Source organism: Carassius auratus, unplaced genomic scaffold (genome assembly GCF_003368295.1).
Source record: "Carassius auratus strain Wakin unplaced genomic scaffold, ASM336829v1 scaf_tig00216545, whole genome shotgun sequence".
Classification (NCBI taxonomy): Eukaryota; Metazoa; Chordata; class Actinopteri; order Cypriniformes; family Cyprinidae; genus Carassius; species Carassius auratus.
In genome coordinates this window covers 1,257,686-1,268,206 of record NW_020528624.1, presented here as the reverse complement: position 1 = coordinate 1,268,206, position 10,521 = coordinate 1,257,686, and the positions used below count along the sequence as shown (strand labels likewise).

The window sequence follows — 10,521 nt, the reverse complement described above, 5'->3', positions numbered from 1 at the left end:
GTTCGAAACCCGCGCCAACACAGACTTGCTTTATTTTTTATTTTATGCTTACTTCAGCAGCTACGGGTGACCATACCAATAACTTGTAATCTTTACAAGAATATCAGAATCATGCAATCAGCAAGTCTGCGTTTATTAGACACTTAATAATATCACATCAGTTTGTGCTTTTAGAATCGCCGATTCTGCTGCAGTCGTTCCATCACATCTGCAGCACTGCAGAGACCTGAACCAGGAAGTTGGTCACCAGATCACACGGTAACCAGTTAAACCGTAACACTCCCACATAGCAATATTGTGACGGCCCAGATCCAGCCCACATCTGGCACTCGTGGAAAGATGATCTGGCCCACATGCAGCGTGGAATGATGGCACTTGGGCGGACCGCTCCTGTTTTCCAGATTTGAGCCACAAAGTAGGCCATAGCAATGCCACATGTCAGCCAAGAGTAAAGAAATTAACCAGAAATGGACCTTATCTGAGCCACAAAATCTGTGTATATATTAAATATGAAGTAATTTCAGCCTTAATAAGCCTGTTAACAAGCAGAATCACTGAAGGAAAGAAGAGAACAGAAAAAAGACATATGCAGAAACACAAAGAACTACAACTGACTTCAGACACAACCTTATCACTGTAAAACCCGACAAGTTAACTTAACTCAAATCGTTTGAGTAAACCAATTGCCTTGACTACACTGTAAAACCGAACAGTGAAATGTATCAAATGAAATTAGTTAATTGCACTCAAATAATAATGAAAGTTCATTGGACTTAATTTAAATAAGTTCTGTTAACTCAAAAATTTGTTGTATTGAGGTGAACTTAAAATGATTGTGTTTTCTAGTTCCCAGCATGCTTTGCATCAGAAAACAAGGAAAATAAATTTAGAAATTAAGTGTTATTTTGTGTGTTTTTACACAAGATTAACATAGAGGGACATAAGTTAATACATAAATGTTGTGTTATATTAGATTTTACAAAGGTTTATGTTATGTTGGATTTGTAGTGTTACCGTTGTGGTGAAGAGTAGAGCCTGTGGTTAGACTGAGGATGGACAGCAAAAGCCTAATTTTGAGTGTATTTCCCACATTATAGGAGTTGAAAAATAGATACAATTATGAGTGAATTACTCCCTAATTATAAGTTCAGAAATATAATTATTTATGATAACTCTGAGATAATTAAAGGCAACTGGAATTAAATTTTTTAAGTTTATGTAAACTTAAAACATTTAAAAACATCACTTAAATGTTTTTGTGTAATCTGTTACAAAATATTTTTCTAGTTCTGTGAACTTATCAGGGTTTACAGTGTATAATACCCGACAAGTAAACTTAACTCAAACGGTTTGAGTAAACAGATATCCTTAAGTTATATTAACTCAAACTGTTTGAGGAAACCGATTGCCTTAAACCATTTAAGTTTAAAAAAACTAACAGTTATGAGTACTCTGAACTTAATTCAGTTGAGTTCACTGAAAAGAAGATTTACATTGCAATTAAGTAATTAGGGATTAACCGAGTGATAATTGTGAATTAGTGATGAACAGCTGCTGTTAACAAACAGAATTACTGAAGAAAAGAGAAACACAAGAACTACTACAACTGACTTCAGACACAGCCTTAGATGAAATCAACTGAAATAAAATACATGAAATCTTTCAAGATCTGATTAAACAACCCCACAAACAGCATCACCAGCTCCACTTATTAATAACCAGACTGAGTTTATTTCTGTCAGACGTCTACAGAAGATCTTATTGAGAATGAACTAAGGTTTAGATGTTGATTTATTGTTTCATTTGAAGTAACCATGATAGAGATCAGTGTTTGCTTTAGTTGGGCTCTTGACCCTTTATTTCTGTTTTGTCTTTTCTCTGGCTGTTATAACCATGTGTTTCTAAAGCACATTTGTTGTAATTCAAAAGCCCAGAAGAAACACCATCAGGTGTTAACCTGTACCTAGGTGTAGGTTGCTATACTTTATATAGGTGATGATAATTATTAATCACAATTATTGATCCATACAGAGTCTAATCTCTGATGAAACCGATGTGTAATTAGTAGAAAAGGACCTAGTAAAAATGACACTAAGAGCCAGTGGTTATGTGATCAGTTAATATAAAAATTTCATAAACATTTTGTACACATACATTTTTCTTCTATGCCAGTAATTGGTCAAACACAGACACTGATCAATAATCAGAATATGAACCTCTACAATGGTGACAAAAAAAACATGCTGCAATGCATGCTGGGTACTATTGTAGTACAAAACTCATCCATGGCTTCCTGCATGCTCTGCATGGACCACTTTTGGTCACCATTGTTGAGGTTCATATTCTGATTATTGATGTCTGTGTTTGACCAATTACTGGCATAGAAGTCCAAACTGTTTGGAAAGTCTTTGTATTAACTGATAATTACAGAACCACTGATTCTTAGAATCACTTTTACTTTAATCAATCAATTTCACAACACCTATTTCATCAGAGATTAGACGCCGCACAGTTCAATAATTGATGGCTATCATCATCAATATAACGTATAACAACCTACAACTAGGTACAGGTTAACACCTGATGGCATGTTTTAGAAACACACGGTTATAACAGCCAGAGAAAAGACTAAGACAGAAATCAAGGGTCAAGAGACCAACTAAAGCAAACACTGATCTCTAACATGGTTACATCAAATGAAACAATAAATCAACATCTAAACCTTAGTTCATTCTCAATAAGATCGTCTGTTAATTAAAAAATACTGTAATACTGCTGGATCTTATACGGCAGAAAAACAGGGTTTGTAATATGAATGTATCATTGGAACAACATAATTGTTAGATTTAAAAAAAACATCAGTGAACCAGTGTACTTGATGATGATTACAAAACCATCAACAGAAAACAGCCAGCACTTGATATCATGTCGCTCTAGCTTTCCTTGAAGCTGCAAATGTGTTTAACAAACACACCGGCCCAGCAGCCAAAAAAATTAATAAAATATATAGTAAGAGTTAAGAGCCCAACTAATGAAAACACTAATCACTGTTATGGTAAAACACATTAGAGTTAAAGCTCTGTTTATTCTCAATAAAAACTTTTGTAGATGTGTAAAATAAATAAAGTAAGTCTGGTTAGTAATAAGTGAAGCTGGTAAAGCTGTTTGTAGGGTTGTTTAATCCTCCTCGTCTGAGAGCTTGAGCGATTTAATGTCTTCTTTTATCTTCAGTTGATTTCATCTAAGGTTGTGGCTGAAGTCTGTTGTAGATCTTGTGTTTCTGCTCATCTCTTTTTCTGTTTTCTTCTTTCCTTCAGTGATTCTGCTTGTTAACAGGCTTATTAAAGCTGAAATTACTTCATATTTAATATACACAGATTTTTTTGGCTCAGATAAGGTCCATTTCTGGTTAATTTATTTACTCTTGGCTGACATGTGGCATTGCTAAGGCCTGCTTGTGGCTCAAATCATTCCATTCAGATCATCTTTCCACGGGTGCCAGATGTGGGCCGGATCTGGGCCGAAACAAGTAGCTGATGATTATATTCAAAATAATGTTTTTTTTTTTCATAAGTTTACATTTTGAGTAATTGTCCCAGTGAAACTACAGCATGCAAAAAAGGTACTACAACATTTACAGAGAATAGACTTTAAATCTGTGTGCCACATACAAGAATTTGAACTCAAGTGCTTTGTAGACACACACATATATCAAGAACCAGCATATGAATCTCTGCAATGGTGACAATCAACAAAATGCTTCATGTTGCAATACATGAAAAACTCCCATAATGCACTGCAGTACAAATAATTATTTTTCATCACTGTTGAGGATCATATGATAAATGATCATGACTAAATGCATAACCCTGAATGTTTTTCTTTTTGTTCATCTTAATATTGAACTATTATGGTGGTCATATATAATAAAATACCAGTGATTTTTTTTTTTTTAAGAAAATACATTTGAATCAAGGTCATGCAGTCATCAAAAGCATAAGTTACCTGCTAGTTTGTTGCTGCATTGCACAAATGTTTGCATTTGCTTAGAAGCAAACCTATCAAAACTGCTAAAAGGCTCAAAAGCCCAAAGTAAGCAAATACTGACCACAATTATGGTGACAGATATTTTTTATAGCTCTTGCGTTTCTCTTCTCTTCAGTAGTGTTGATTGTTAACAGTAGGTGTTCATCACTAATGCACAATCTTCATTTAATTAGTCACGTAATTATCTCATTAACTTTAACTCTTTGAGGACTTGGGATTTTACTTGAGACTTGTTTGTGACTTGGAGGGAATTACTTGATTCCTCCTCTGGTGAAATCAGCTGCTGAGTTCATGGGTGGAATAAACATATGGCAGGACTTTTACTTTCTGACACCTGGAGTGTTCACCTCTGCTTTTGAAGATTAGTTTAGTTATGACATATTATTAACTCCATTAGCATGCACCCCGACGCCCTCGTCCTGAAAGCCACTCTACTTGCACCTGTCAGTGTTTATGAATCGATTAAATGAAACGGGATAAAAAATTTTATCTTGATAAACTATGTATCATTATAAACATCTAAGCCTCAAGCATCGACGACAGATCACGATTTTTCAATGGAAAGCTTATAAAGATTGTATTTGCTACATTTGTGTAAGCAGTACACATAAAAAACATGAACATTAGAAACGCTGTACATACGAGATTCGTCATAATAACGAGTCATAAACACATCCACAGCTGTAAATTCCGGATAGTTAGAAAGGTAATGGTCTACTGAATGACATCTCATGAAGCACGTTTAGTCAAACGTTGGAATATGGATCATAATTCCTTTGATTACGTTTCAGTTCTTCAGCGACAGAACAGTTTGTGGCAGTTAGGGAATAACTCACGGTCGGAAACTGTGTCTTGGTAGTAAAAAACAGCATGGTTTTGCAGCATACAGTGTCACAAACAGAATGAGACAATCCACCAGAAAAAAAGATAGGCGAAAGATAGTGTATCGTGTTATTGAACGTGTTATTTAATATATGGCGCATTATTACCATCTTTATAAGTGGCCATCAGCACATCAGCACTCATTTGCATTGTAATTCATTGTAAATGCTGCATATCTAGCAAACTCAGGATTTTCTGTAATTGGAAAACAAAGTTAGATCTTTTTTATTTTTCTTATTATTCTTATTTTTCTTACTCAAATTATTCTTATTGTATTTTTCTAGTGTTAAAATAAATCACGTATATGATGTCTAAAGCACTATTTGGACGGGACTAGTTTTCTAAACTACGTTTGAGTTTCGATTCTTACCACCTGACGTCTGTGATTTTCATGTACCAATTCGGACGGGACTAACATCTCCGTGTTTATTACAGAGGTGGGAGGGTCTGATTTGTTTATCTGGGCGTCACAGAGATCACGCGCTCTGTATGCATGCATTGCATTCATTCAGAATGATTGCCTTAGTATTATTACACAATAAATACTAAACGGCTAGTATAACAAAACCATGTTAATGTGTGGTTCCTTCAGTTTAATTTGTTTTCATTTTTTTATTAAATGTAATTAAAACATTATGTAACTGAGTACATAAATGAACGTGAGTAATCTTACCTGATGATGATATTACAATAGCGGTATTAACAGTTTACGCGATCTTGCTCTTGATTTTATTATTTGTATTATTTTTTTATTATTATTTATTTGCCGCTATGCAAATATATCAAACCTCCGCGCTGTAAGAGCATCTACGGTAATTCACGTTGGCCAAAACACACAAGGAAACGCGTTGTGAAATAAAATATCACCGGCAATCACAGACATTCGCATTCGGACGGGATTAGTTTTCTCAGAGGACCACTGAGTTTGCTGAAAAACGGTAGGTAATTTGCTCTGGAATTATAACAGAGGTTGTGTGAGAAAAAACACAGATGTGGCAGATTCGGACGGGATTAAAATCACCAAGTACGTCTGTGAAACGCAGATTTCTCTAACGACCCCATGTAAAACTAGTCCCGTCCGAATAGGGCTTAAGTTTCTGTCTAGTGTTTTATAATTGAAACAAAAAAACTATGCAGTGGTATGTTTACTGACTAAAAAGTTTGTAGAAGCCTTCAATACTATTGGGAAATATATTCTAAATTTGGGGGGTCTAGACATACTCTAAGAAAAATATTTGCAGGAGTTGCATTCTTCATGATATCTTATTCAGATTTGAAATAGAAACTCATGAGACATGTGGATTTTATATAAAATAAATTAAATATTTAAGTGTGCACAGCACTTTCAGCTGTGAGTCCCATAATGCTGGCTAACAGGTTAAAGGCAATTAATTTTAATCTAGGGGTGCACTTATCATATCACTTTAACTGTTCACAGTATCCAGGAATGAGCACAGCAAAAAATAGTGATGGGAAGTTCGATTCTTTTCCGCGAACCGGTTCTTTCGGACGGTTCGATTCAATAAACCGGTTGAAAAAAACGGTTCATCGGTTCTTTCACGCTCGACGTAATGACGTCATTGGCGATGACGTAATGGCGTCACGTCTATCAAACATTCAAATATATAAAGTCAGTAATCATAACTTTAGTCAGTTAAAACCTCATAATCATGAAAAGTTTACATTTGAGTTTTGCAACAACACATGCAGTAACAGCAATAATGTGCATATGAGGATTTAAGTCTTGAAGATATAAAGTAAATAAATTAGGTGTCATCAGCGCAGAAACCATGATCCACTTACTAAACATAATCCATTGCGATGTATTTGTTATTAAATTAACTTACGTTTCGCCAGATTACCCTTCATCCAAGCCCTCGAAATACCCGTGCTCATAACATTACTAGTACAGAATCAGAATCAATCACCAAAAGAATCCCTTCGGTTCAGACATGCTGTGAGTCAGTTGGCTTCACGCTGAATCGCGCATGCGCAGTATCATCAGTTCATCGGTTCTCAATTCGGACGCGTCCGACAGAAACAATTCTCGGTTGAGTGTACTGTTGATCCGAAAACCGATGCAACCGGTTCTTGACTCAAGAACGAGAATCGCTCTAATCGGCACATGCTGCAGTTCAGTGTCATCAGCTGCTCTACTCGTGTTCATGGTCTGTTTACTACAAACTCAATTTGTGAATGTGTCATCATTACAGTACAGATATCTCATAAATCATCCCTTATTTCCTATTAAACATAAGAGTCTTTAGAGTCTTAATTATTGTCCAACTTCCCTGAAAACCCATTTGGCCTATACATTATATACAATATACAGATTGGAAACATTAATCTAAAAAAATAATAATTAAAAAAAATCAAAATAAAATATAGTTATTTTATCACACTTTCCGATGTTTAACAAAATACTTACAAAATTACACGCATGCGCAGTATCATCAGTTCATCGGTTCTCAATTCGGACGCGTCCGACAGAAACGATTCTCGGTTGAGTGTACTGGTGATCCGAAAACCGAAGCAAACGGTTCTTGACTCGAGAACGAGAATCAGCTCATCGGTTCTCAAATCGGACGCGTCCGAAAGAAACGATTCTCGGTTGAGTGTACTGGTGATCCGAAAACCGAAGCAACCGGTTCTTGACTCGAGAACGAGAACTGCTCCAGCAGTGGGCGTGTTCGTTCATTATCTGGCTCGGCTCAGTGTTCATCTTCAGTTCGGTCTTCACAGCATTTCATTCAGTGTACTGTTTGAGTAAATGGATTACCCCGGGATATTGGTTTATTCTGACTCAGAGGGAGTGTCAATCATGTTAAAAAAGTTAACAGCTTAAGTAATTTGTGTATTTATGCTTATTGGAGACGTGAACCGTTTCAAACGATTCAGTTCGATTTGGTGAACTGGTTCAACCGGTTCACTAAGAAGAACCGGTTAAATTGAACGATTCGTTCACGAATCGGCCATCACTAGCAAAAAATCCAGAGTGAAATTAACTCTGCTGGGAGTACATGTAAGACCACACTCAAGAGTGTGATGTTGCTGTGTGATGTAGAGACCAATGGTAAATGCATAAAATTTAAGATATCCTGATTTCTGTGTTTTAAATTCCCCATTGTCTAAGCTTTTACCACTACACCTCATAAATCAACTGATCTCATCAATGCCAACACTGATCTCAGTTTTTGTTATTTTGAATGAAATTTAATTTAAGAGTTTCATTTAGGGCCATAGATTATCACAGGGGTGTAAAATTCAATTCCTGAAGGGCTGGACCCCTGCTGAGTATAGGTCTTCACGGGTCAAAAAATTTGTGCCCGAACTCGAAAGAGACCCATAATGTACTACACAGAATCGACCCGGACCGTCTATTATTTCAAAAGCTGGACCCGGACCCATTTAGATCCGAGAAATGCCTACCCAGACCCGACCCGGTGACAGATGACAAATGCAACTGTGCACATGTACATTCTGACTCAAGTTAACTCGCATAATAACTTTGACTGTTTGACCTTTTAAACTATAATAATGCCACTGATGTTATTTATTTGCTATCATCTCTGTGCTCTCTGGTCTGCGTTGAGTCTGAATCTGACCAATAAATCTTTTAACATTAAATGGTTAATTTATTTTATTATAAAAATGTAAAGCACGGTTTGGCGGTCGAATTGTCCCTCACTGGTTGCCATAGAAACATGAAACATGCTGGAGACTGCACATGCGTGCTAGCTGTATCAACCTAAAATATGTTTAATGCAATTTGAGCGTCATAGAAAACATTCATGTTACAGTTCACCACAGATTGTGTTGCTGATTTGAAATATATTAAATATAAATGTGTCAAGTCTGCAAGCATTATTACCATGTGGGCACTTGCATTAACTCTGAGTCTGCGCACTCTGCTTCTAAAGGCAGAGAGAGAGATTTTTTGGCTCTCACTTTTCTTTTCCTAGTTTTACAAGTTGCAAGTTACAAAAAAACAAGCAGTGTTTGATCACGGCCAGGTGTTCTCCGAGTCCGATGACTCCGATCCCACGGTATTACACACAATGTTAAACAGACCCGGGACCCGAGGTAATACATGACCCGGACATGGCTGATCATTTAAAATATGGACCCGAACCCGTACGGGTCCCGGGTCGACGGGTCTCGGGTGCACTGTGAAGACCTCTACTGCAGAGTGTTGAGTTTCAACACAGATACCATGTAGTTTTCAAATAAACCTGAATGACTTGATTAGTTGGATAAGATGTGTTTAATTAGGACTCAATCTAAACTCTGCAGGGCTCAAGGAACTTCAGGAATTGAGTCTGACACCCCTGCGTTAAATTAAGGTGTGTGCCTCATTCAACACATACTGATATGTTATATATTTTGATGGAACTATAAAAGTCTATACATTTGTTGAAAATGACATAAAACCACAAGAAATTCACAATATGAGAGAATCAAGTGTACAATTGATTTAATGTTTTCACACACACACACACACACACACACACACACACAACAAACTTTCATGATAAAACCTTGAAACTGATTTAATGAAATAGAACATTTTCTTTAATAAGTTGTTTTTAGAATTGCACACTAAAAATATACCATTAGAGTGTTTAGGATCTAAGATTTGAATAAGAAATATTCACTCAGACATTCCTTTTTTCGAGAAAAAGTCTTATTACTTCCTTTCGTAGTCTTTCGTAATTGGCCATAAATAAGGGGATTTAACATGGAAGGAACAAGTAGGAATTCTAGTGCCATGAAATTAAGCAAATCTTGTGGAAAGCTCTTAGAACCATAACGGGTGTACAACACGTCAAACAGCAATGCAACAGTCACATTGAGCAATGCAAGCAGATGTGGTACACAAGTTTGTATGAATTTGTTTCTGCCTTCTGATGACTTTCTGCATTTTCCAATCAAGTGAATGTATGAGCAAAATATCAATACTGCATGTCCAAAATATATTATAATGATTACATATCCAATCACATTATTTGTTGTTGTAGAAATACATGAAAGTTTAACAACTGACCAGTTTTCACAATATAGCTTTTCAATACTGGAACCACATAAGGTTAGCCTCGATGTTAATACAATTCCAACACACATGCAAAACAATGGAGAACGCCAGCAGAAAAGGATGCATTCAAGAGTTCTCTGATTGGTCATTACTGAATGATACTCCAGTGGTCTACATATTGCAACATACATGTCATATGCCATCACTGTTAACGTTGAAAAGTCACACAGAACAGATGAATAAATAACAAATATCTGAATCAAACATCCAGCATAAGAAATCACATGATGCTGGGATAATAAATCATACATGAATTTGGGGTAAAATCCAGCTGTGCCATAGAGTCCATTCATACACAAATTACAAATAAAAACATACATTGGCTGATGAAGCTTCTTATCTGAGATTATAGTATAAATTACGGTTAAATTACAGAACATAATTAATGGATAATACATTGCAGTCAAAGAAAAAAACAGAAATCTGTTTCCCATTGTTTCATTTAGTCCAGAGAGTTTAAATACTAAGACAATAGATTCATTCTCCAGTAGTGACTGCAT

At 36.0% G+C, this 10,521-nt stretch overlaps 1 pseudogene; it reads right to left on the bottom strand.

The window, feature by feature from the left end:
* Positions 1-9,584: 9,584 nt before the first annotated feature.
* On the bottom strand, positions 9,585-10,521 carry LOC113098377 (olfactory receptor 6N1-like; annotated as a pseudogene).